The sequence below is a fragment of the Bufo gargarizans genome, chromosome 3, assembly GCF_014858855.1.
Source record: "Bufo gargarizans isolate SCDJY-AF-19 chromosome 3, ASM1485885v1, whole genome shotgun sequence".
NCBI classification, from domain to species: domain Eukaryota; kingdom Metazoa; phylum Chordata; class Amphibia; order Anura; family Bufonidae; genus Bufo; species Bufo gargarizans.
The window spans coordinates 424,548,338-424,571,283 of record NC_058082.1 but is presented as its reverse complement, the minus strand read 5'-3'; the positions used below and the strand labels follow the sequence as shown (position 1 = coordinate 424,571,283).

General features: G+C 42.0%; 1 protein-coding gene across 1 annotated transcript in view; it reads left to right on the top strand.

Annotated features, from left to right (window-relative positions):
- Window positions 1-218: 218 nt before the first annotated feature.
- The window catches only part of SLC26A9 (solute carrier family 26 member 9), an 87,703-nt gene continuing 64,975 nt past the window's right edge, over window positions 219-22,946 (top strand). Inside the window, exon 1 of the mRNA XM_044287302.1 lies at window positions 219-309. The gene's annotated coding sequence lies outside the window, so the exon portion shown is untranslated. The remainder of the gene's footprint in view (window positions 310-22,946) is intronic.

Here is a 22,946-nt window from a genome sequence, read left to right as displayed (position 1 = left end):
AAGAACAAAAAGAGGGCTGTTCTGTTCTCCCCACTGCCCCCTCCATTTACTATCCCACCCCCTTCTCTTCTTATCAGTTTTCCTATCTCCTGGCTTAATCCCTGTTATACCATTCGTAATCACTTCTTATATGCAGCCAATCCACAGCTTCTCACTGCTTCCCCCCTCCCCATTTGCCACTGTTTATAAATGAGTCAGTTGAGATCAGTGAGGAGAGCGCTTGCATTTACTTTCTCCCTCTACTTCAAGTACCTCCAGCACACCTTGAAACCTATTGGTGAGATCACACACTGGATACCAGGCTGCCAGGTAAGGGCTCTGCCAGATGCACATTTCTGTAATACTGACCTAGTATATAGATGGACATTTATAAGAGACTAGTGCGCTCTTTTAAAAGAACATTAATTAACAATTTTCACACTTCTCATGACATATATATATATATATTTATGAAATTATGAAAGTGTTGAAACATACCATGGAGTAACATTGAGTTATGGATTTATTATCAAATTGTTAAATTGACCAGTGTTTAGTGGTCTGCTGTACACTACACTGAATATATATATGGTGTAATATTGAATAAAAGGAAATTAAACGTTCAGAATGAAATGATTTTGCACAGATAAGTCGAACTCATATGGCATATATTTGCACTTTCTTCTTGATATTAAGGAATCAGACCTTTCTAATATAATCCTAGTATGCTATATCATGTCTTTGTTATACACAGATTCCGGGCATAAGCATCTTACATTGTCTCCTCATCCTAATGCATAGGCTTAACGCGATTTTTGTATCACCCTATCCCTCTATAGAAGTAACAAGAGTCACTTCATTTGCTAATACATGTTTCAGAAGTTTCACTTCCCTGCATGCAGAACACCGGTTTCAGAATAATGTCACTAAGCCTCCTTATTAAATTTCATGAGACTTTACACCTTGTGCTTCAACATAAGGAACTCCGTGATTTCATCCGTTCTAGTGCTCAAGTCACAGTCACTCCTACCAGACCCATGCGTGGTAAAGGGTTACATGACATTTATTCACCTGTGACACAAGTTAAATCGTTAGATCAATTCATTCCAGAACTAGATAAAAAGTGATAGGCTAGGAAGGTCAGTCGGACATGCAAACACGGCCTTATGCAATGCATTAGTCTTTTATCACGTCCTAATACAGTAGGCGTCAGGGTATCAGGTTATTTCCGACTTACTTTCTCCAGTCACATGTTTCAGGATCTGAGGACATATTCCTACAATATGTCTTCCAGGCTTCAACCTTTCTCTTAGATCCTATTTGCAAAGATTTTTGGAGTATTTGGACACATACAAACAACAAGCTTTATTATACATGGGCTTTATCAGATCCTTTTATGCTATTGTTCTTTCTTTTGGACAACCAAATGTCTACAACAGGCATGCTCAACCTGCAGCCCTCCAGCTGTTGTAAAACTACAACTCCCACAATGCCTTGCTCTAGGCTGTTTGGGCATGCTGGGAGTTGTAGTTTTGCAACAGCTGGAGGGCTGCAGGTTGAGCATGCCTGGTCTACAAGAATCCCAACAAGGTCATTCATCTCTTCTTAACAGATGCATGACATGTCAGATGTCCCATGGTACATAGACAAGGAGGCAGTTTTGACTCAACCCAACATAATTTTCGATTTCACATTAAAATATGTATCATAAAGAAATAATGGGTAAGCATGCACTAGAGTAAGTTGTGGTTGTCTGATATGGAGGATGGCTTCCACCTGTGTCCAGTAGATGAGTGACAGTCTTAAAAAAACTTGTCGTTCAAAACGTTTTGTATTATTATATAACTCATTATATAAATCATTATTTAATGATTATTTTGAATGTTGGACTTTTTGAGGGTTTCTTTTTTGTCCACTTTACAATGAAAAGCTCAAACCATAAAAATGATGCCAAGGTAATTGCTGTAGGCTTGCTTTTTTTCTGCTAGTATCTCCAATGGGTAGCGTGGATTAGCATGAAATACCATTTGTATATAAAGGAGCCAACAAGGAGTTGGTGGAACCCGACAAATCTCGCTAGTTGAACACTACTGTAACGTTGCATTTGTACTGTATTCTGCTACATTGCCAGCTACAAGCCGCTTTCACACAAACGTATTTGCAATCCGTATATGGCCTGGATTTTATGTACCGGAATCCACGGCTATAATTAATGAATACGGCTATTGACATGGGCGTATAATTTCAGTTAGTTTTTGAAACACACAGCTTGTCCAAGTTTTGTGTCTATTTGCTTACAAATATGCAAATTACAGTCTATAGGAGTGCATTTAAAAATGCAGGAAAGAGGTAACACACATATAACTCTGGGTGAAATACTGAAGTAATACTGATGACAATAGTGATGATATATCACCCGGAATCTATGCATATTCCAGAGCCAGAATACAGATGGATTTCAATACACTTGTGTGAAAGCAGCCATAGGGTGAGTAAGTAGAATACAGGGGTCCCTTGGGGGAAATATTGTGCTCACCTGCTTGTGTTGTGCAGATTTGAGCACAACACCAATGTGCGGCAGAGGAGCAGGTATGGTGGTCAGTGCAGCCAATGGTTTTGCTGTCCTCGATGGGTGATGGTCAACCGGCCGGAGGAGTAGAATAACCATCCGAGATAGTGAGAAGTGATGCACCAGTGTGGTCTCACTTTGTATTATTTGCTATTCAGCACGGGAACACATTTCAGGGTACTACTTCACATTTCTCAAGTCTGGAAATGGAGCACAACACTGCTGAAAGGTAAGTAACAGGATAAGATGACTGTCCGGTAACTTAGGCTACTTTCACACTAGCGGCACAGACCTCCGGCAGGCTGTTCCTTCGGGTGAACAGCCTGTTGGATCCGTCCTGCCGCTAGTGACCGTGTGCCCCCGGACTGCCACTTGAGTATAATGGGGGCGGGGCGGAGTTCCGGCCGAGGCATTGCACCGCACGGCGAGAGGTTTCCAGAATAAATGTCGGACATGTTGTAGTTTTATTCCGGCTGCCTCTCGCCATGCACTGCCGTGCCTCCGCCGGAACTCTGCCCCCGCCCCCATTATAGTCAATGGGGACGGAGCGGCAGTCCGGGGGCACACGGTCACTAGCGGCAGGACGGATCTGACAGTCTGTTCACCCGACGGAACAGCCTGCCGGAGGTCCGTGCCGCTAGTGTGAACGTAGCCTTAGATGTTTGGTCCACAGGTTTATGCAATAAGTAAGCAACAAGGCAAGCCTTCTAAAGACACTGCTTGTCTGAGCATAACCCATCCTGACCTAAGCTTCAGTTCAACATTATATTGTTCTATAGCTCAGACTTCCCATGCCAGATTCATTTGGCATGTCCTGAGAAGTCCTGACTGATCATAAAGCTGGTCATAATGCTATGTGTATGTATGACAGCTTACATCTGTCAACCCCTGCTAAGAGGCGGACAATAGAAACAAAGGCATCTCACTTAATTAATATACAGATTAGGATACAGACCTCATGTATTTTTCTACTTTCTTCGCACCTTTTCCAGCAGTTAACGAGTTAGTAAAAATATTTTCTAGGAAGGACTCTCTCAATGTGACTTCAAAACATGACTCAATCTTATCAAGAAGAAAACACTCATAACTGTGGAAAAAGTGATACCGAACTGATATGAAATCAAAAGGAAGTATTAACTCTTCAGTGCCTTCACTATTGCAATTCTGAGGTCATTTTTCTTTATTGGCAGAAGGTGAAATGTTAGGTAGTGAGATGCTAGTTGTTAGACATTGCAAGGATAAAGCCAACATGACTGTATGCAGATAAGGTTTGTAGTGTACGTCTTCAGTAAACATCGGGAGGACTTCCCGATGTACACCTCCGATGGATGCCTCTAGTGTATGGCACTGTACATAAGTACTTTGTCAACAGTCTCCCATAAGCTCCCAATTGAAAAAAAACCCATCATGAGTAAACTTTTTTACTTGATATTTCTGTAAAGAATAATGTAGTTGACTATGCTATTCTATGCAACAAAAAAGGGACACTGACATAAACAAGCTTGAAGGAGGCCAAAAGGACACTCTTTTGGCCACCACTGGGTGAGAGGAGGGCTAAAGATAGATTTAATATACACATTAGGAGCTTTCATATGCCAAAAACCAACTGCAAACCCAGTATACAGGCAACGTATAAAGGACATTTTCCCTCCACAATTAAAAAGAGTTTTACAGGTTTTCCTGTTTGGCATAGATAACATCATAGATAGCTTTCTTGTGTTCACATGGAAGTAATGGCTAAGAATTCAGCAGCCATGATCACCACTTTTTATACAATGAAAATAAGAAAATTAGAGCACTGTCTGCACTCTGATCAGTGGTGTTCACACCATGGGGGCAGCCTACAAGGCTCTTGAGGTCTCTGTAGAGCAGGCATGCTCAACCTGCGGCCCTCCAGCTGTTGTAAAACTACAACTCCCACAATGCCCTGCTGTAGACTGATAGCTGTAGGCTGTTCGGGCATGCTGGAAGTTGTAGTTTTGCAACAGCTGGAGGGCCGCAGGTTGAGCACGCCTGCTGTAGAGTGATGCATCACTAGGATAGGCAGCAAGTTCTCCTATACTAGATGGGGCTGTCATTTGATTCTTTGCTTTGGGTTAATCTCACCTGTATGTGTGCCCCTGGCATTATTAATTGAAGGAGTTGACCAAGATTTTTATATTGATGGTCTATCCTCAGGAAGTTGGCACCAGAACTACACAACTCCATCCATTATGAAGTGGGTGGAGCTGGTAACTGTCCCTTTTCACTTTAATGGAAGCAACACTGCAGTTACCAGCTTCACCTATTACACAATGGACAGAGCTTTGTAAGAGCTTCCGACATTGACTCTACAATGTAACAGCTTAAGATACATCAACTTAAAATAGGGACAAAACGAGCCCAAGGGTTGGACTTTGGATCCTTCAGTGTGCAGAGATTCTGACGTAGTAATGGGCTTTAAAGATCCAGCAGTAGAAACGCAAAGCATTTTTGAGCCAATCCTTTGCTGATATTCGTACATATAATATGTACTTGACAAATAACCTATGAGACTGTATTAATAATTTGAGCAATGACAGGGGGGTAACAATAGCACCCCATAGGTAAATGAAAAATGAGGCTTTGGTCTCTACCTTGTCCCCTATCTATTTTCATCCATTCCTTGGTCTCCTAGTAAATTCATATTTTTTCTCTTGCCTTCCATTATCTACAATGATCAGTAAGGCCCCTTTCACACGGGCGAGTATTCCGCGTGGGTGCAATGCGTGAAGTGAACGCATTGCACCCGCACTGAATCCTGACCCATTCATTTCTATGGGGCTGTGCACATGAGCGGTGACTTTCACGCATCACTTGTGCGTTGCGTGAAAATCGCAGCATGCTCCTCTTTGTGCGTTTTTCACGCAACGCAGGCCCCATAGAAGTGAATGGGGTTGCGTGAAAATCGCAAGCATCCGCAGGCAAGTGCGGATGCGGTGCGATTTTCACGCACGGTTGCTAGGAGACGATCGGGATGGAGATCCGATCATTATTATTTTCCCTTATAACATGGTTATAAGGGAGAATAAAAGCATTCTGAATACAGAATGCATAGTAAAATAGCGCTGGAGGGGTTAATTTAAAATAAAATATATATATTTAACTCAGTCCACTTGCTCACGCAGCCCGGCATCTCCTTCTGTCTTCATCTTAGCTCTGTGTAGCAACAGGACCTTTGGTGACGTCACAGTCATCACATGATCCATCACATGATCTTTTACCATGGTGATGGATCATGTGATGACCGGAGTGACGTCACCACAGGTCCTGTTGCTACACAAAGCTAAGATGAAGACAGACGTAGATGCCGGCTACGCGAGCAAGTGGACTAAGGTGAGTTAAATTTCTTTTTTTTTTTTTTAACCCCTCCAGCGCTATTTTACTATGCATTCTGTATTCAGAATGCTATTATTTTCCCTTATAACCATGTTATAAGGGAAAATAATACAATCAACAGAACACCGATCCCAAGCCCGAACTTCTGTGAAGAAGTTCGGGTTTGGGTACCAAACACGCGCGATTTTTCTCACGCGAGTGCAAAACGCATCACAATGTTTTGCACTCGCGCGGAAAAATCGTGGGTGTTCCCGCAATGCACCCACACATTTTCCCGCAACGCCCGTGTGAAAGGGGCCTAACTGGGACTTACCTTTAGGTGGACATGGGTCGCCTTACTTGCTTAACCCCATAGCAGCTACTGTTCCTGCTACCCTGGTAGATATGCTCATCATAACAGTATTGTTTAGGATAAATGGAACCAAATTCCTCTTATTTTAACAAGATACCCAAATCCTGCACTAGATGGATTTGTGTTTTTATTTAACTTAGGTGGCAGGTCTACCAGGATGGCTATGTGCCTAACAATTAAAGTCCCCCTTTTTACAAAATGTCACATACTTATCCGTCTGCCCTCCAGCAACAAGTCGGGCCGCATTATGGTTGCTCTTTTGCTACAGCAACAAGTCCCACTGACAGTGGGGCTGGTCGACCTATCAAGGAGCAGGGATGCCAGACTAATCAGGCTCTGTGCCGGCATCACATGCTTCCTGAGGGCAGGCTATGTAAGCAGTCAGCCACTGGCCACAGTTGCCTATGATTGGTATTCCTGCCTCACTAGCTAGTTTTGCGTTTGTTAGGCCTCATTAAGGCCTCAGTGTTTTGGTCAGTGATTTCCATCAGTGATTCTGAGCCAAAACCAGGATTGGAGCCTCCACAGACATAATGTAGAAGGAAAAGATCTGCACCTGTTCTATGTTTAGAGATGCAACTGGTTATGACTCCCAATCAATGGTGGGAATCACTGACCAAAACACCGACGTGTGAATGAGGCATTACTCTGGATCGCCAACCTTTTGCCTGTTTTCTGACATTGCCTCTGAATTCTGATTTTGTCTCTAATGTCAGTCTACACCGGTGTTTTGGCTTTCTGTTTGTGAGATCTGTTCAGGGCTCTCACAAGTGGTCCAAACGGATCAGTTTTGCCCTAATGCATTCTGAATAGAAAAAGGATCCGCTCAGAATGCATCAGTTTGCCTCCGTTCCGTCTCCATTCTGCTTTGGAGACAGACACCAAAACGCTGCCTGCAGCGTTTTGGTGTCCATCTGATGAAACTGAGCCAAACGGATCCGCCCTGACACACAATGTAAGTCAATGGGAATGGATCCGTTTTCACTGACACAATCTGGCACAATAGAAAACAGATCCGTCCTCTATTGACTTTCAATGGTGTTCAAGACGGATCGGTCTTGGCTATCTTAAAGATAATACAAACGGATCCGTTCTGAACGGATGCAGGCGGTTGTATTATCTGAACGGATCCGTCCATGATTGATCTGCACAAAACGTGAGTGTGAAAGAAGCCTCACCTAGTATTTGACTTTGCTTGTTATTTGACCTTGTATTTGCTAGTTTGTGACCTTGTCTTTTCCTGCTAACTTTGTCACTGATGTGATCTCCTGGTTTCACTCTGCTGTGAATTTGACTTTGCTTTTGGATTCTGTTCCTGGTTTTGCCAGTCTGGTTTTGAACCCTCTCTGTCTGACTACTTTAAGTTTAGGCCCCTGTACTTAGTCAAGTCAGGGACTGTCACCAAGTTGGGGGCAGCCATTTAGGGACGATCGTGTAAGTAGTTAAGGATGGTGATCCAGGTAGAGAACAAGGACTGTTCCCTATGTTTCATGACACATAAGGTGTATGTAAGGTGGCATGGAAAATTTAATATGACCGCATTCTATGTTTTACCATAGAGCCTCATGGTTACCCGTGCTATTTGCATTATGGCCTCTCTGTGGCATTACATTTTGCATTTTTTCTCTGATGAGACATTAATATATTATTAATGTACTGTGACATCAGATGTGCATTATACCTGCATGTGACATTACTGTTTTATATAACGTCAGTATTGTAACATCGCTGCGTAGATTATTCCTGTACTGTCTTTATTATTACCATACTGTGACAGCACTGTGCACAGTATCCCTGCACACATTACTGTGTGTACTATGCCATATAGTCACCTCAGTGTGTGCACTATCCCTTTGCTGTGACTTAACTGTGTACATTATTTCACAAGTATTACACCACTGTGTACAAGATACCTGTACAGTAACATCTCTCGGATCTTACGCCGCCCTTGCCACTCTCCCTAAAGGGGTGTGGCAAGGGTGGGGAAGGGCCGTGACCAGCCACCAGACAAATTTATCTTCATTTACGCTAGAAATGAAGCCAGAGATCTTAGCTCTGAGCTGCTGTAGATTTCTGTTTAGGCACACGAACTGCAGGAGAATGCACCCAATTTATGATGAGGCATGAGCCTCATCATAAATTAGGTGCATCCTCCGGTGGCGCAGGGGATATCAACACCTGCACAGAAAGCACTGGTCTTGATAAATCTCCCCAGTGGTCTCTTTTTTGTCCTGTGGCAAAGACTGTATTTTCTTGCGTCTTCTGATTTCCTGTTCCATGCTAAATAAGTGTCAAGGATTCAATAAGACTGCCCTGGATACCCGGCATTGCCCTGAAATGCAAAACATCTATGATGTCTATCTGATCTCTGACTGCAGACATGGGAACAGGAATAAAAAGTGAGTGACTATACTATGACTATACACATGCAAGTTCCCCTTAGGGGAATACAGAGATCAGTAGACCTTGAATGACAGAAGTATGTTTGGAGCACATATGGGTATGCCATTTTATGATGATAATTTTATATATGTGATATATATAAGTAGTCCATCAAAATTCCCAACCTCCCCATAATCCATCCCACAGTGATTAGTTTACCCCCATGCAACCTCGTAACCCTAACTTGCTTTTAGTAGAGAATATTCCAGTCTATTCCAGAACATTTTCGTCTTCTGTCAACCATCTTGATTGTAGAAATCACAGCCTGAGTGGCTCTGGTAACTTCTTGTCCAAGGATACCTTGTAAGTTGCAAAACATCAAATAGGGAGGTGCTGGCAAATCATATCCGCAGCTACAGTCATGCAACTTATTAGAACTTGTGAGCAAAATACTGTCGAGCCATCAATGGAGATTTAAGGGTGGGTTAACACACAGCTTTCTTTGGCAGTTTTTGTGACAGTTAGTTTTTGATGTAGTTGAGTTGGAGGGGAATGAGAAATATGAAGGAAAGGCTTATACTTTTCCTTCCTGCTTGATCCACTTCTGGCTTTTGCTCAAAAAACGACATCAAACTTCCATAAAAAGCTGAGCGCGGCACCACCGTAATGCAATTCAAGGAAAATGCAAAGCTCATCGCCCTGCAGATGGGACCAGAGAAGATTGTTTGACAAGAGACTTAAAGGAAGGGTCACCATATTTTGGTTTTCAAAAAGAGGCTTTTGAGGCAGGATGGTGTGGGAGGTGTAATTTAAAGTAATTGGTGGCACTTTGTCCATGCGTATGGGTAGGGCGGTAAATACTTGACAAATTCTTCCATAACCTTGTTACTGTGTTAAATAGTGCTACCTGGCTTTCAGTTCTTCCTATATGATGCTGGAGGACATAACTGTAGCAGAGGCCTGGCTGCAATGAGATACAAACTGTGTTATATACAGATGAGATAGAAATGGACGGTGTGTTCTAACTTCTGCTGACCTTCATTTTATAGAACACCATGCATCCAACAAGATGAAGATCAGCTGAACACTCCACTGTCCATTTACATCTCTATATAACATGGCCTGCAACTTGCCATACAGTCTGTATTATATACAGATGAGACGGAAATAGATAGGTTGTTCTAACCTCTGTTGATCTTCATTTTGGATGCATGAGGTGTTCTGCAGCCTACTGCAACCAGTCCACCGTGCATCAGCCACCAAAGTTATACAGATCAAACCCCAAACCCCAAATAGATAAGCCCATACATTTATACAAACCACAAATTCATTCAGATACCAGATCAGACCCCAAATTCATTCAAACCCCAAATCAGACCCCAAATTCATACAGACCACAGATCAACCCATAAATTTATACGAAGCCAAGATCAGAACCCAAATTCATATAGACTTCAGATCAACCCATACATTTATACAGAAAACAGATTAGACCCCCAAATCAGCTCCCAACCTCATACAGACCTCAAATCAGCCTCCAGGTTAATACAGACTACAGATTAGCCCATACATTTATATAGATCCCTGCGCCGACACCTGCAGAAGAGGTCCGTGGAGCGGTGAGTAAAGCTCATATATTAACAGCTCACCTCTCCTCCTGTCCTCTAAAACTACATTCACACAACAGAGAAAAAAAAATGTCTATGGAAAAAAACTAATTAATTCAATTGACTTTTAATATTGCAACCCCTGCAGTGCCCTTTCTATACAAAATTTCCCCCATATTGCCCCCTGGACACCAACTCGCACTCCACAGTGCCACCAGTATGATTACTGCCCCCTTTAGTGGCCCCCAGTATTATGAATGTCCCCATTACTGGTCTCTATTACAATGTAAAGGTGTGGACAACCCTGAGATCAAAAAAGAAAAAATCATGGCTATGCCCCAAATGGTGCAAATAAAGAAATGATGGTATATAGAAGTGACCACTGCAGTCAATCGCTACCCTCAGCATAATACTGCTGAGACTGCTGGTATCCAGGGAAACAGGGGAGGGGGTAACACCTTTAAATTACCCTTGGCCTCTTTACCCAATCTTGACCCATAACAAAAAACACAGACAACTGTGTCACTTTATTGCTGGGTGGTGATCGGCCACAGCTTCTTAATTAAAGCGGCAAACCTTAATAAACCATAATATCGGAGCAGTATGCCAAAAGCTGGACTCCCAGTGGGCAAGTACACCATCTGCTACCATCATATCTCCGCTGTACTCAAATGCCACCACAGAGGAGACCCGTTCTCCCAATGGGGCTCCGACCACCACCCAGCAGAACCAAGTCTGTTTAAACCCTTCCTACAGGCCGGAAAATGAATTGCCCCGACTAACATCCAAGAGGAAGACGCCATCAGGTCCCATTAAAAACCAAGGCCAATAAGATAATGGGTTGCATCAAAAGGGGCATAGATGCCCGTGATGAGAACATAGTCCAACCACTTTTCAAATCACTAGTTAGACCCACATGGAGAACTGTGTACAGTTCTGGTCTCCTGTGAACAAGGCAGACATTGCAGAGTTGGAGAGGGTTCAGAAGAGGGAACTAAAGTAATGAGTGGAATGAGGGAACTACAGTGCCCTGAAAGATTATCAAAATTAGGGTTATTCACTTTAGAAAAAAGATGACTGAGGGGAGATCTAATAACTATGCATAAATATATTAGGGGACAGTACAGAGATCTCTTCCATCATCTACGTATTTATCCCCAGGACTGTGACTGTGACAAGGGACATCCTCTGCCCCTGGAGGAAAGAAGATTTGTACACAAGCATAGAAGAGGATTCTTTACGGTAAGAACAGTGAGACTATGGAACCCTCTGCCTGAGGAGGTGGTGACGGTGAGTTCACCAAAAAGTTCAAGAGGGGCCTGGATATATTTCTGGAGTGTAATAATATTACAGGCTATAGCTACTAGAGAGGGGTCATTGATCCAGAGGACTGTAACCACTACACTATATATCTTCCCGATAATGGTGATGAACTACCACCCCTTGATCTATACCTTTGTATTGTATTCATGACGCCTTCCCATATATGAGCCAGAACAACCCACCCACCACCCTACTACCAACTTCCTGAAAAAGACGGGGATCATCATATGTCAGGACACATGAGGTCCTGAGCTACGGAATAGACAAGGGGCATTACCACAACGCGGGTGACCAGCATCACTCTGCCCCCGGTGCAACTCTATACCAACCACTTCTGGAAGAAGTTATGACCACCTGAATTCCTGGATCCCTTTCCAAAAGACTTCCACCTCTAGAAAAACAAGGAGCTCCCACCGGGCCTGTGTTCCTCTCTCCGCACCGCATAAAAGATATACGAAAGGCCAACCATCAAACAGCTGAACGCCACGAACCTGAAAGAAAAAACAACTACCCCCAGCCTCAACACACAAAAGAAGATTGTATAACTAGCCACAAAATACTTATATTTCATCCCAAAAATTAGCTGTATCAGCTGTAAAAGTGAATGGGAGACGAGCTGTAGTACACCAAAATGGCCACTACAGAGTGGATGGAGCCTTCTGCTTTTGCATGTTTTCACTGCCAGTAGCAGCCAAAAAGAGCTGATTTGCAGAGGTGCCAGGTTTCAAACCTCCACCTATCTGATATTGATGACCAGGGGCATAAGTACCATAGCGGCCGACCATGCGACTGCTATAGGGCCCAGGGCATAAGGGGGCCCAGTCTTAGTTGGGGGTGAAAACTTGGTCAGGACTCTACCTTCTAAAATAACAACTTTTAGCAAATGAGGCAGTGGACAAATGGCCCAAGGGTAATTGAAAAGGGTTTAGGCAGAAACTCTTCTGTCCTGTGTGGGGGGCCTGGTTAGATCCTTGCTATGGGGCCCTTACTTCTCTATGTAGCCACTGTTGATTACCTGTTTGTAGGACAGATCAATATCTAACAGCAGGGTTATCTCTTTAAGCAAGATTTTAACCAAGAGAATTCAGAGTCCAAATCAGTGACTGACTGCTATCTCTGTAGGTCCTGTAAAACAGGAAGGCTGTCAATCACTTAGCACAACCACTCATTGGACTACTAAGCATTGAAACAGCAAGGATTTAAAGGAAAATATTGGAATTAAGGGTACTTTCACACTAGCGTTGTTAGAATCCGGCAGGCAGTTCCGGCAACGTATAGCAGTCTACGAATGGAAAGCTTTTTTTCTTTCGGATCCGTTAGACGGATCTGGTGAAATACCAGATCCGTCTCATCCGGGTATCATCCGGAATAACGGATCCGGTATTTACATTTTTTCAAAGATCAAAAGACAAACCCACTCCTCCTATATCCCGGCGCATGCACAGACTGTAAAACTGGATCCGGCGATGCAACAATTTCCGGAACACTTGGCATTAAAACATCTCTATGAAAATGAATGCCGGATCCGGCAAGTGCGGTATTGTTCCAGGATTTTGGCCGGAAAAAATACAGCAGCATGCTGCGGTATTTTATGCTTTCAAATACCGTACAAGGGACGGAACGGAAGACATCCTGATGCATACTGAATGAATTACATTCCATTCAGAATGCATTAGGACAAAACTGATGTGTTTTCTTTCCGGTATTAAGACTCTTTACCAGATTTCAATGCCAGAAAAGAGTAACGCTAGTGTGAAAGTACCCTAATACTGATTCTTCTTCTATAAAACTACATATCAATCAGCCCAGTTCCTCCTGCTCTAAAACCCATATATACAAACCAGCAGTTCCAGGTTCGCAGGTTCCCTTTCCAAAATATGCTTTGTGATACAACAATCCATTAAAAAGTTAATAGTGCTGAGTCTATCCATTTTAAAAATCTGGGTCTAAGCTAATTATATGGATTAGAAGGAAGAGGTTGTCCCTGCTGACTTGTATCTGGTGAACTGCAACAATTGTTTAATACAAAAGGCGCTGGTTACTTGCCAATGCTGTTATGTGCTCTAGACCACAGTGACATAGTAATATGATGTCATATGTACACATTGTCTAATGGCAGCCCTGGAGCAGCCAGAATTTCGTAAGCGGAGTTCCTAATAAGAACAATTGGTCTCTAACTCACCATAACAATACATGATGTATTCATTGTTACCCCGAATGGTTGGTCTGGCCCTGGTTTGCACTAAATGCTAAATTTAACAAATCCAAGTGAGCATACTGTATACCTTTTTGATTCTTAGATATGTCTGAAACCATAACATGACCAGACAGACAAAAAATGATGTCAGCATTAGATAGAAAACACACCTATACTATACCTAGGACCGTAAAAAATAAAACAAACTGCAAAATTCTAGAAAACAGAAATATCATTTTTGGCTAATATGTGTCAACAGTATCTTGCACTATAAGCTGCAGTAATACATGAGTAGTACTGCACATAAGGATCACTACTTGTTATTTTCCCCCCGTTTCCCCACTGTGCTGATATACATTGTGAGTACTACCGTGCATACGCAGAGGAGTTCTCTCTATTATGCTGGCATGGTACAGCAGCCTGGACCGTGTATTTCAGCACACCTTTGGGTGCTGATAGTGAGAGAATGGGGGCAGTAGAAAAATAAAAAATAGAGATCTGAAGGCCTTATTTGCAGTAGTACTCGTATTACCTTAGATGGTCCAAAATTGTGGTGACAAATTTCCTTTAAGTTCTTGTGTTGGATCAGGCATGTTATTGAAGTGGGTGGTAATTAAACCTTAAGATATTTGAAATCTTCGAACAGTATTTTTCTTGGACAAGTAACCATTGAATTCCTAAAGTAATCTTACTGTACTTTATGTGTAAATGAAGGGGTAACGTCATGGAGTTAAGAGAGTTGGTTACAAGAGGACACTTGTGTTTCATTGGGAAACATTTCAGTAATCCAGAAATAGGAGCCGCTCCCAGGAGAGTATAACATAGGGACGTACCCTTAACAAAAAGACAAAGCAAAAGGCTTGTTATGCACCAAGGAAACTTAGTCTTTGTTTGACAAAATAGAGCACCAGCAGATGTTAAAAAATGTGCCAGACAGACAGACATACAGATAATGTAATTCACCTTTACACGAGATCCAAGTGACGAAAGGAACATACTAAATGGGGCATAAAGCCAAGGGAAACTAACATATAAAAAAAACTAAAAGTACTTGAAACCCCAGTTCTTGAAGATACATTATTTTTAGATCCTAATGGGCAAATATGTTAAAGGAGCTTGTGTAGTGTAGAAAACTCATTTAAAATATCCTGTAATAGAATTCTTAGTTAATATAAGGGGGTTTGCATTCAAGAACCTTACAGATCAGACATGAGAGGAGATGTGAAGAACCCAGCACATCTGTACATTACACAGGCAGCCCATTGATTTCAATGTACACTGAGCAATGTTTCAATTTCACGGTGGTAATACTAATAAAAAAAGGATTGTCCAAAATGCAGAACTGCTCTAACCCCTTGATGGCACAGTGTTTTGGGCATTAAATGGGTAATCTCAGAATGACAACTTATCACATATCCACGGGAGCATTGCTGCTAAGGGTACTTTCATACTAGCGTTAGAAGAATCCGGCAGGCATGATGCATACTGAACAGATTGCTTTCCATTCAGAATGCATTAGGATAAAACTGATGCGTTTTTGTCCGGTATTGAGCCCCTGTGACGGAACTCAATACCGGAAAACTTTAACGCTAGTGTGAACGTACCCTAAGATCTCTGAAATCATTTTTTGTTTTGGAAGTCAATGGACTGTAGCACTGAAGATACCAGAATAGGAATGTTCGATCTGCATTTACTTTATTTACTTCCTTCTCTAACACATCCAGTAAGTGTCCCAATGTATAATTATATTCAAGACAGGCACTCCTCACTTGCAATCATCCAGAATAAATGTACCTTCTATACAAACATTTCTTATGCAACCATTACATTCTTCTACACATTAATTAAAAACAAACAACATAAAAAAAAGCATAACCCCAAAAATATAAATAAAATAATGAAATGAGGAAATATTGTTATCTCTATCAGTGTGACACTAATACAAATATTAGATCCGTATAACTCGCTGCAGATAAAACACGCAGTGGTAGTGACGGATTTTGGGCTGTGTATGTGTTATTCCTGATGGAATTTTTACAAATGTGGATAATGGAATAAATGTCTTTCATATAAACAGCCCAGAATCACGATTATGTTTTTTCTAGTCACTCAAAGAATATAATTTTGTTAGATCAACAATTCTTCTTTTAATAATTCCACCGTTTCGCCATATGGTTTATGATGTATTCAGTAGGTAAATATTCAATGTCCACTAGTAGTTGTGGTATAGCACATATGGTCGCTTTGAAGTGTCTGCCAGTTAGTTGTTATTTTCACATGGATGTATAGTGTCCACCATTAATGTCTATGTACCACACTTGTACAGGGAGTGCAGAATTATTAGGCAAGTTGTATTTTTGAGGATTAATTTTATTATTGAACAACAACCATGTTCTCAATGAACCCAAAAAACTCATTAATATCAAAGCTGAATATTTTTGGAAGTAGTTTTTAGTTTGTTTTTAGTTTTAGCTATTTTAGGGGGATATCTGTGTGTGTAGGTGATTATTACTGTGCATAATTATTAGGCAACTTAACAAAAAACAAATATATACCCATTTCAATTATTTATTTTTACCAGTGAAACCAATATAACATCTTAACATTCACAAATATACATTTCTGACATTCAAAAACAAAACAAAAACAAATCAGTGACCAATATAGCCATCTTTCTTTGCAAGGACACTCAAAAGCCTGTCATCCATGGATTCTGTCAGTGTTTTGATCTGTTCACCATCAACATTGCGTGCAGCAGCAACCACAGCCTCCCAGACACTGTTCAGAGAGGTGTACTGTTTTCCCTCCTTGTAAATCTCACATTTAATGATGGACCACAGGTTCTCAATGGGGTTCAGATCAGGTGAACAAGGAGACCATGTCATTAGATTTTCTTCTTTTATACCCTTTCTTGCCAGCCACGCTGTGGAGTACTTGGACGCGTGTGATGGAGCATTGTCCTGCATGAAAATCATGTTTTTCTTGAAGGATGCAGACTTCTTCCTGTACCACTGCTTGAAGAAGGTGTCTTCCAGAAACTGGCAGTAGGACTGGGAGTTGAGCTTGACTCCATCCTCAACCCGAAAAGGCCCCACAAGCTCATCTTTGATGATACCAGCCCAAACCAGTACTCCACCTCCACCTTGCTGGCGTCTGAGTCGGACTGGAGCTCTCTGCCCTTTACCAATCCAGCCACGGGCCCATCCATCTGGCCCATCAAGACTCACTCTCATTTCATCAGTCCATAAAACCTTAGAAAAATCAGTCTTGAGATATTTCTTGGCCCAGTCTTGACGTTTCAGCTTGTGTGTCTTGTTCAGTGGTGGTCGTCTTTCAGCCTTTCTTACCTTGGCCATGTCTCTGAGTATTGCACACCTTGTGCTTTTGGGCACTCCAGTGATGTTGCAGCTCTGAAATATGGCCAAACTGGTGGCAAGTGGCATCTTGGCAGCTGCACGCTTGACTTTTCTCAGTTCATGGGCAGTTATTTTGCGCCTTGGTTTTTCCACACGCTTCTTGCGACCCTGTTGACCCTGTTTTGAATGAAACGCTTGATTGTTCGATGATCACGCTTCAGAAGCTTTGCAATTTTAAGAGTGCTGCATCCCTCTGCAAGATATCTCACTATTTTTGACTTTTCTGAGCCTGTCAAGTCCTTCTTTTGACCCATTTTGCCAAAGGAAAGGAAGTTGCCTAATAATTATGCACACCTGATATAGGGTGTTGATGTCATTAGACCACACCCTTTCTCATTAAAGAGATGCACATCAGCTAATATGCTTAATTGGTAGTAGGCTTTCAAGCCTATACAGCTTGGAGTAAGACAACATGCATAAAGAGGATGATGTGGTCAAAATACTCATTTGCCTAATAATTCTGCACTCCCTGTATAGTGAGTATACCATATGATAATTGATAGGTAAGAATGTCCTCAATTAATGTTCACATAGCGCTTTGATTAATGATCATATATCGCTTTCCACAGAATAGGCATGTCCACCTTTAGATATCGCTAGTTAGTTTTGGTATTGATTATAATGATTGATATCACTTACTTACTGTTATTTGATATCATCCATAAATCGTGGCATCCCACGAGGTGGATAATTAAACAGCCATTCATTGGTGGTTAGAGTGGATGTCTGGTAGTATACCTCGCATGGTCTTGCTGCGCGATCCTCCTCCAGTCTCGGCATCCCACGTGTTGCCAACGTGTCACTTGGTCAAGCGCGATGGTTTTGATCTATGAGCTTCTTAATATAGTGAGGGTATTGCAATATTTATGGAGAGCTCCACAATCCTTTATAGAAGTAGTTATCCTATGTGGGCTGTAGGTTCTGCAAACATAGTTAATAGTCCCAGATGCGTTTTGGAGTAAATATAACTCCTTCCTTACTCAATTAAGTGAGGATTCTCAATTCTAGTAACTCAAAGAATTATAATCTTCTGTGATTCTGGGCTGTTTATATAAAAGACATTTATTAAATTTTCCACATTCGTAAAATTCCATAAGGAATAACACATACACAGCCCAAAATCAGTCACTACCACTGTATTGTCTCAATTTATATAAGCGTGTTTTATCTGCAGCGAGTTATACGGTTCTAATATTTGCATTGGTGTCACACCGATAGAGATAACAATATTTCCTCATTTCATTCTTTTTTTTAAAATATTTTTTGGGTTATGCTTTTTTTTAAATGTTCTTTGTTTTTAATTAATGTGTAGAAGAATGTAATGGTTGCATAACAAATGTTTGTATAGAAGGTACATTTATTCTGGATGATTGCAAGTGAGGAGTGCCTGTCTTGAATATAATTTTACTTATTACTGTTGACGGGGTGAATCAATTTGACAGAGCACCATATCCATGATTACAGGTAGGTGGGCCGCTATAACCAATTTATTTGATATAAAGTTTCCCAATGTAATAACTTCTGAGCATTAACATCTCAAGGCCACATACACTGCCTTAACAGCAAACCCGGGGGTTTGAGGTTGTGTATAGCGGTCAAATATTTTTATGCTGATTGATTTGATTGGATCATTTTTTTATTTTTGTGTTAGTGTTAAATGTGCTTTTTCAATATAGAATTCTTTCATGAATTGAAGAAAAGTCCCTGCAGGGAACTAATCATTTCTTGCTGCCTAGTAAGGACAACACTTGCAAAAACTAAAAGAAGTCTGTCAGCAGTTCTGGATCCTCAAAACCGCTGACAGAGCTATGTAGGCAAAAGGGTGTGCAGTGTATACATATATACAGTTGTGTTCAAAATAATAGCAGTCAGACATCACTAACCTGATCAATCACTGTTTTTGGTAAAAATAATATTTCTACAAGGCAAATAATTTACTAGCAGGTGTAGTAGAGTAATAGAAACTCAACAGACCCAACAGTCATGACATGCATGCTGCTAAATCTCTGTAATTCAATCACTTATTGAAATGGGCATGTTCAAAATAGTAGACCCTCAAGTGAATGGGTCTGAGATGCAATATCAAGCACAGCCACTATCTAATAGACAATGCTGTGCTCGGTAAGCTGCAAGCACTGCTGCCATTTCAAACAGTTGATTGGCAGGGGTGCCTGGAGTCAGATATGGATGACCTATTCTGAGGATAGGTATTCAATAATAAACACCCAGAAAACCCCTTTAAAGAGGACCTTTCATCTGTTTTACTTATAGGAGCTAAATACCTGCACTTGCGGGGTACCCCCCGCTGATGCTGCCACCCGTTTTTTTTTTTTTAAACATCACTCCTACGCTGCACCCTCCTGAAGTTTTCACGCTCAGTATATTAATACCGAACATCAGTACAGGGAGGAGAAGACGCCAGGGTTTCTCAATGGGCGTCTCCTTCTCCCTGGCTGTGCTGCGATCCAATCATAGCGGAGAGCGTCACAGCCAGGGAGAAAAACTTAGCATACTGAGCTCGAAAAACTTCAGGAGGGTGCAGCGGGGCGTAGGAGCGAAGAAAAAAACCAAAAAACGGGGTATTCAGCTCCTATAAGTAAAACAGATGAAAGGTCCTCTTTAAGTTAAGGATATATTTACAAAAGCTGTCAGCCAAACACACATTCGGCCGACAACTATTCCTCCGGACCTCTCCATATACATGAACTCTTGGATCAGCTGTGCATGTACGTGTTCTGAGTGGGGAGAGGGGAATAAGCCTCTGCCAGACACCTCTGGTGGCATCATATCTCCCTTAAGAACAAATTATAGGACATGTTCAAATCCAGCCTGTATGACCTTTTTCCCAAGGGATTTCAGTCTACTGTGTATAGTCAGCTGTGTATAGTCACTATGGACTACATAAAGAATTTTTACAACAAATAACTCATCTGTACCGTATGTTTAAAGGGAACCTGTCACCAGGATTTTGTGCATAGAGCTGGGGACATGGGCTGCTAGATGGCCACTAGCACATCTGCAATACCCAGTTCCCATAGCTCTGTGTGCTTTTATTGTGTTAAAAAACAGTTTTGATCCATATGCAAATGACCGGATATGAGTCCTGTATCCGGAGATAAGTCAAGCGGAAAGGAGCCCAGCACCGCCCCACGTCCTCCGAATCTCCTCCTTGCCGGCTGACGTCACAGAGCTGGAGCGCCGAAATCTCGCGATGCGCGAGCTAGCGCATGCGTAGTTCGTTCCCTGTGCTGATGCCAGTACAGGGAATGAACATGATGCCGACACTGCGCATGCGCTAGCTCGCGCATCACGCGATTTCGGCGCTCCAGCTCTGTGACGTCAGCCAGCAAGGAGGAGATTCGGAGGACGCGGGGCGGTGCTGGGCTCCTTTCCGCTTGACTCATCTCCGGATACAGGACTCATATCCGGTAATTTGCATATGGATCAAAACTGTTTTTTAACACAATAAAAGCGCAGAGAGCTATGTGGACTGGGTATTGCGGATGTGCTAGTGGCCATCTAGCAGCCCATGTCCCCAGCTCTATGCACAAAATCCTGGGGACAGGTTCCCTTTAAAGAATTTGATTCAAAGGCTAATTTTTGACAGACTACAACAGCGTCCACCATCAATTCCTGAAGGAATGCTTATGATGTGCTTTGTAGTATTTCTAGTGCGTTTTAGTATTTCTAGTATTTTAAAAACTAAAGGAGTTTTCTTTTTTTTTCCTTTTTTTATGATGACCTTTCTTCTGGATAGGTCATCAGTATCCCATTGGGGTGAGGGTTGGATACCCAGGACCCCCCATCCCCCGATCATCTGTTTGAGAAGGAAGTGGCACTTTCAGTAGCAGTATTACTGTATTGCCTAGGCCGTGTGACTTCACGTTCATCGGTCACATGCCTAGGCGCAGCTCAGCCCTATAGAAGCACAGCCGCTCTATACACTGTACGGCGCTGTGCCTGGTAAGCTGAGAAAAGGCTGTGGTGCTACTTTTCAAACAGCTGATCGGCGGGGAGGAAGGATGGGTCATTAGTAAAGAACTGATGGAAACCCCTTTAAAGATTCATATACACCTTCAATAGCTGTTGGCTCCTTCAGCCTTCTGCTATCTTTCTCAATTTCTCCATACATATACATGCTTGGCTCAAGTGGTGCATCACACATGTGCAGTACCCCAGAGCTGGGGGTACTTGCAAATTGTTTAGTGTTTAATGGTTTTCATGCTATGTAATTTCATTTGATGCTCTGTATACCCAGTATGGTCATGTATGGAAGTGACAGATTTAATAAATTCTGGCACAACCACTGCATGAAGCTTGTGTGTGGATCCCAAGTCTTCCCCCAGATCAGTCTAGAGAGTTCCAGTGAGAGGAGGAAGAGTGAAGAAGTAACTCCATGTACTCCACTCCTCACAAGACTGTACTAAAGTTACAGAGAATCACCTTCTCTGAAAATGATCTATTGAGAGAAAGATCTCACCATTTCTACAGTACTCAAGATAGAAAGAGACAAGAAGGTCCAGAAATCTGCATGGCTGAGCAGTGGAGTCATACAGAAAGGTATTTGCTGATCAAACCTATTAGACCTTACTTCTGTGAGAGGAATACTGCTAAGACACCCTTCACACTTGACATGTCAAGGCCAGTCATATCTCAAACCTAGCGAATTGCAGCTACTATCTAAAAAAAATAATATTGCCAGCCATAGATTCTGCAGAAAGAGACACTGGAAAGATAGAGAGGGAAAGTTACTATAATTCCCATCCTTGTTCAAATCCATACAAAACCATGTGGTGAGATGTTTGCACTGTGTATTGTTGGAACTGTGTTTTGGTACTGCTGGATTGTACTACAACTCCCATTCAGCACCTTAGTAAAAGAGATGTTTATTCTGTTACATCTGGCCTGGTTACTGACTCCAACATTATTTACTGGCCACAGTACCAACATCCCTTGCCTAGCACCCATACCAAAAACCAGAACACCAAGGGCACCCCAACATCAGGCAGGAGTCCTAACATCAGGGTGTGTCCTGAGGGAAGAAAGGACTTGCTTACAGTCACTGCACAGCCCCAGGGAGTAACGGGGTAAGGAAAGTAATTCCCATCATCTGATCTGGCTCATCCTGGGCTTGCTGCACATAGATTTTCTGGTGTTCTTTAAATCCCTTTGTCATATACTACCTGCTGAGGCCCACTCTATGCTTAACACAGTACATTAATTTTGCCTGGAGTGTTTCCTTAATTGAGATAAATATGTGCCACAGTGTATCATAGCATGCTGTAATATAATGGTCAACAGCTCATTATGATAATTTTTTCTCTGATCTATATTAAATTCCCTGTAAACCAAAGACTGCTCTCCAGCAGTAAAGGAGTTAGGTACAGTTTAGAAGATTAGAAATTCAACATTAGATTAATGCAGGCATGGAGATATGACGTGGCTCAGGAGATAATCCTCAGCAGAACAGGGTTTGGACAACTTGTTTCAACAAGTGTAAACCTGCAATTTGAGGGTCAGACATGGTAATTCCTTCTAACTAGAATCTTGGGGTTAAAATTGGGAAGACAACTTAACTGTTCAGTTGAACGTATTCTATAAAATGTAGGAATACTATTGCAGTAATCTTCTACAGACCTTATGCCTGTTCCCACAAAGTCAGCTACGAAGGTGTGCGAGGGAGAACGAACACGATACAGTGGAGCAGCTCACTACCAAAATGAACTAGAGGGCTACCAATACGTGTGTCTAAAACAACAGTTCC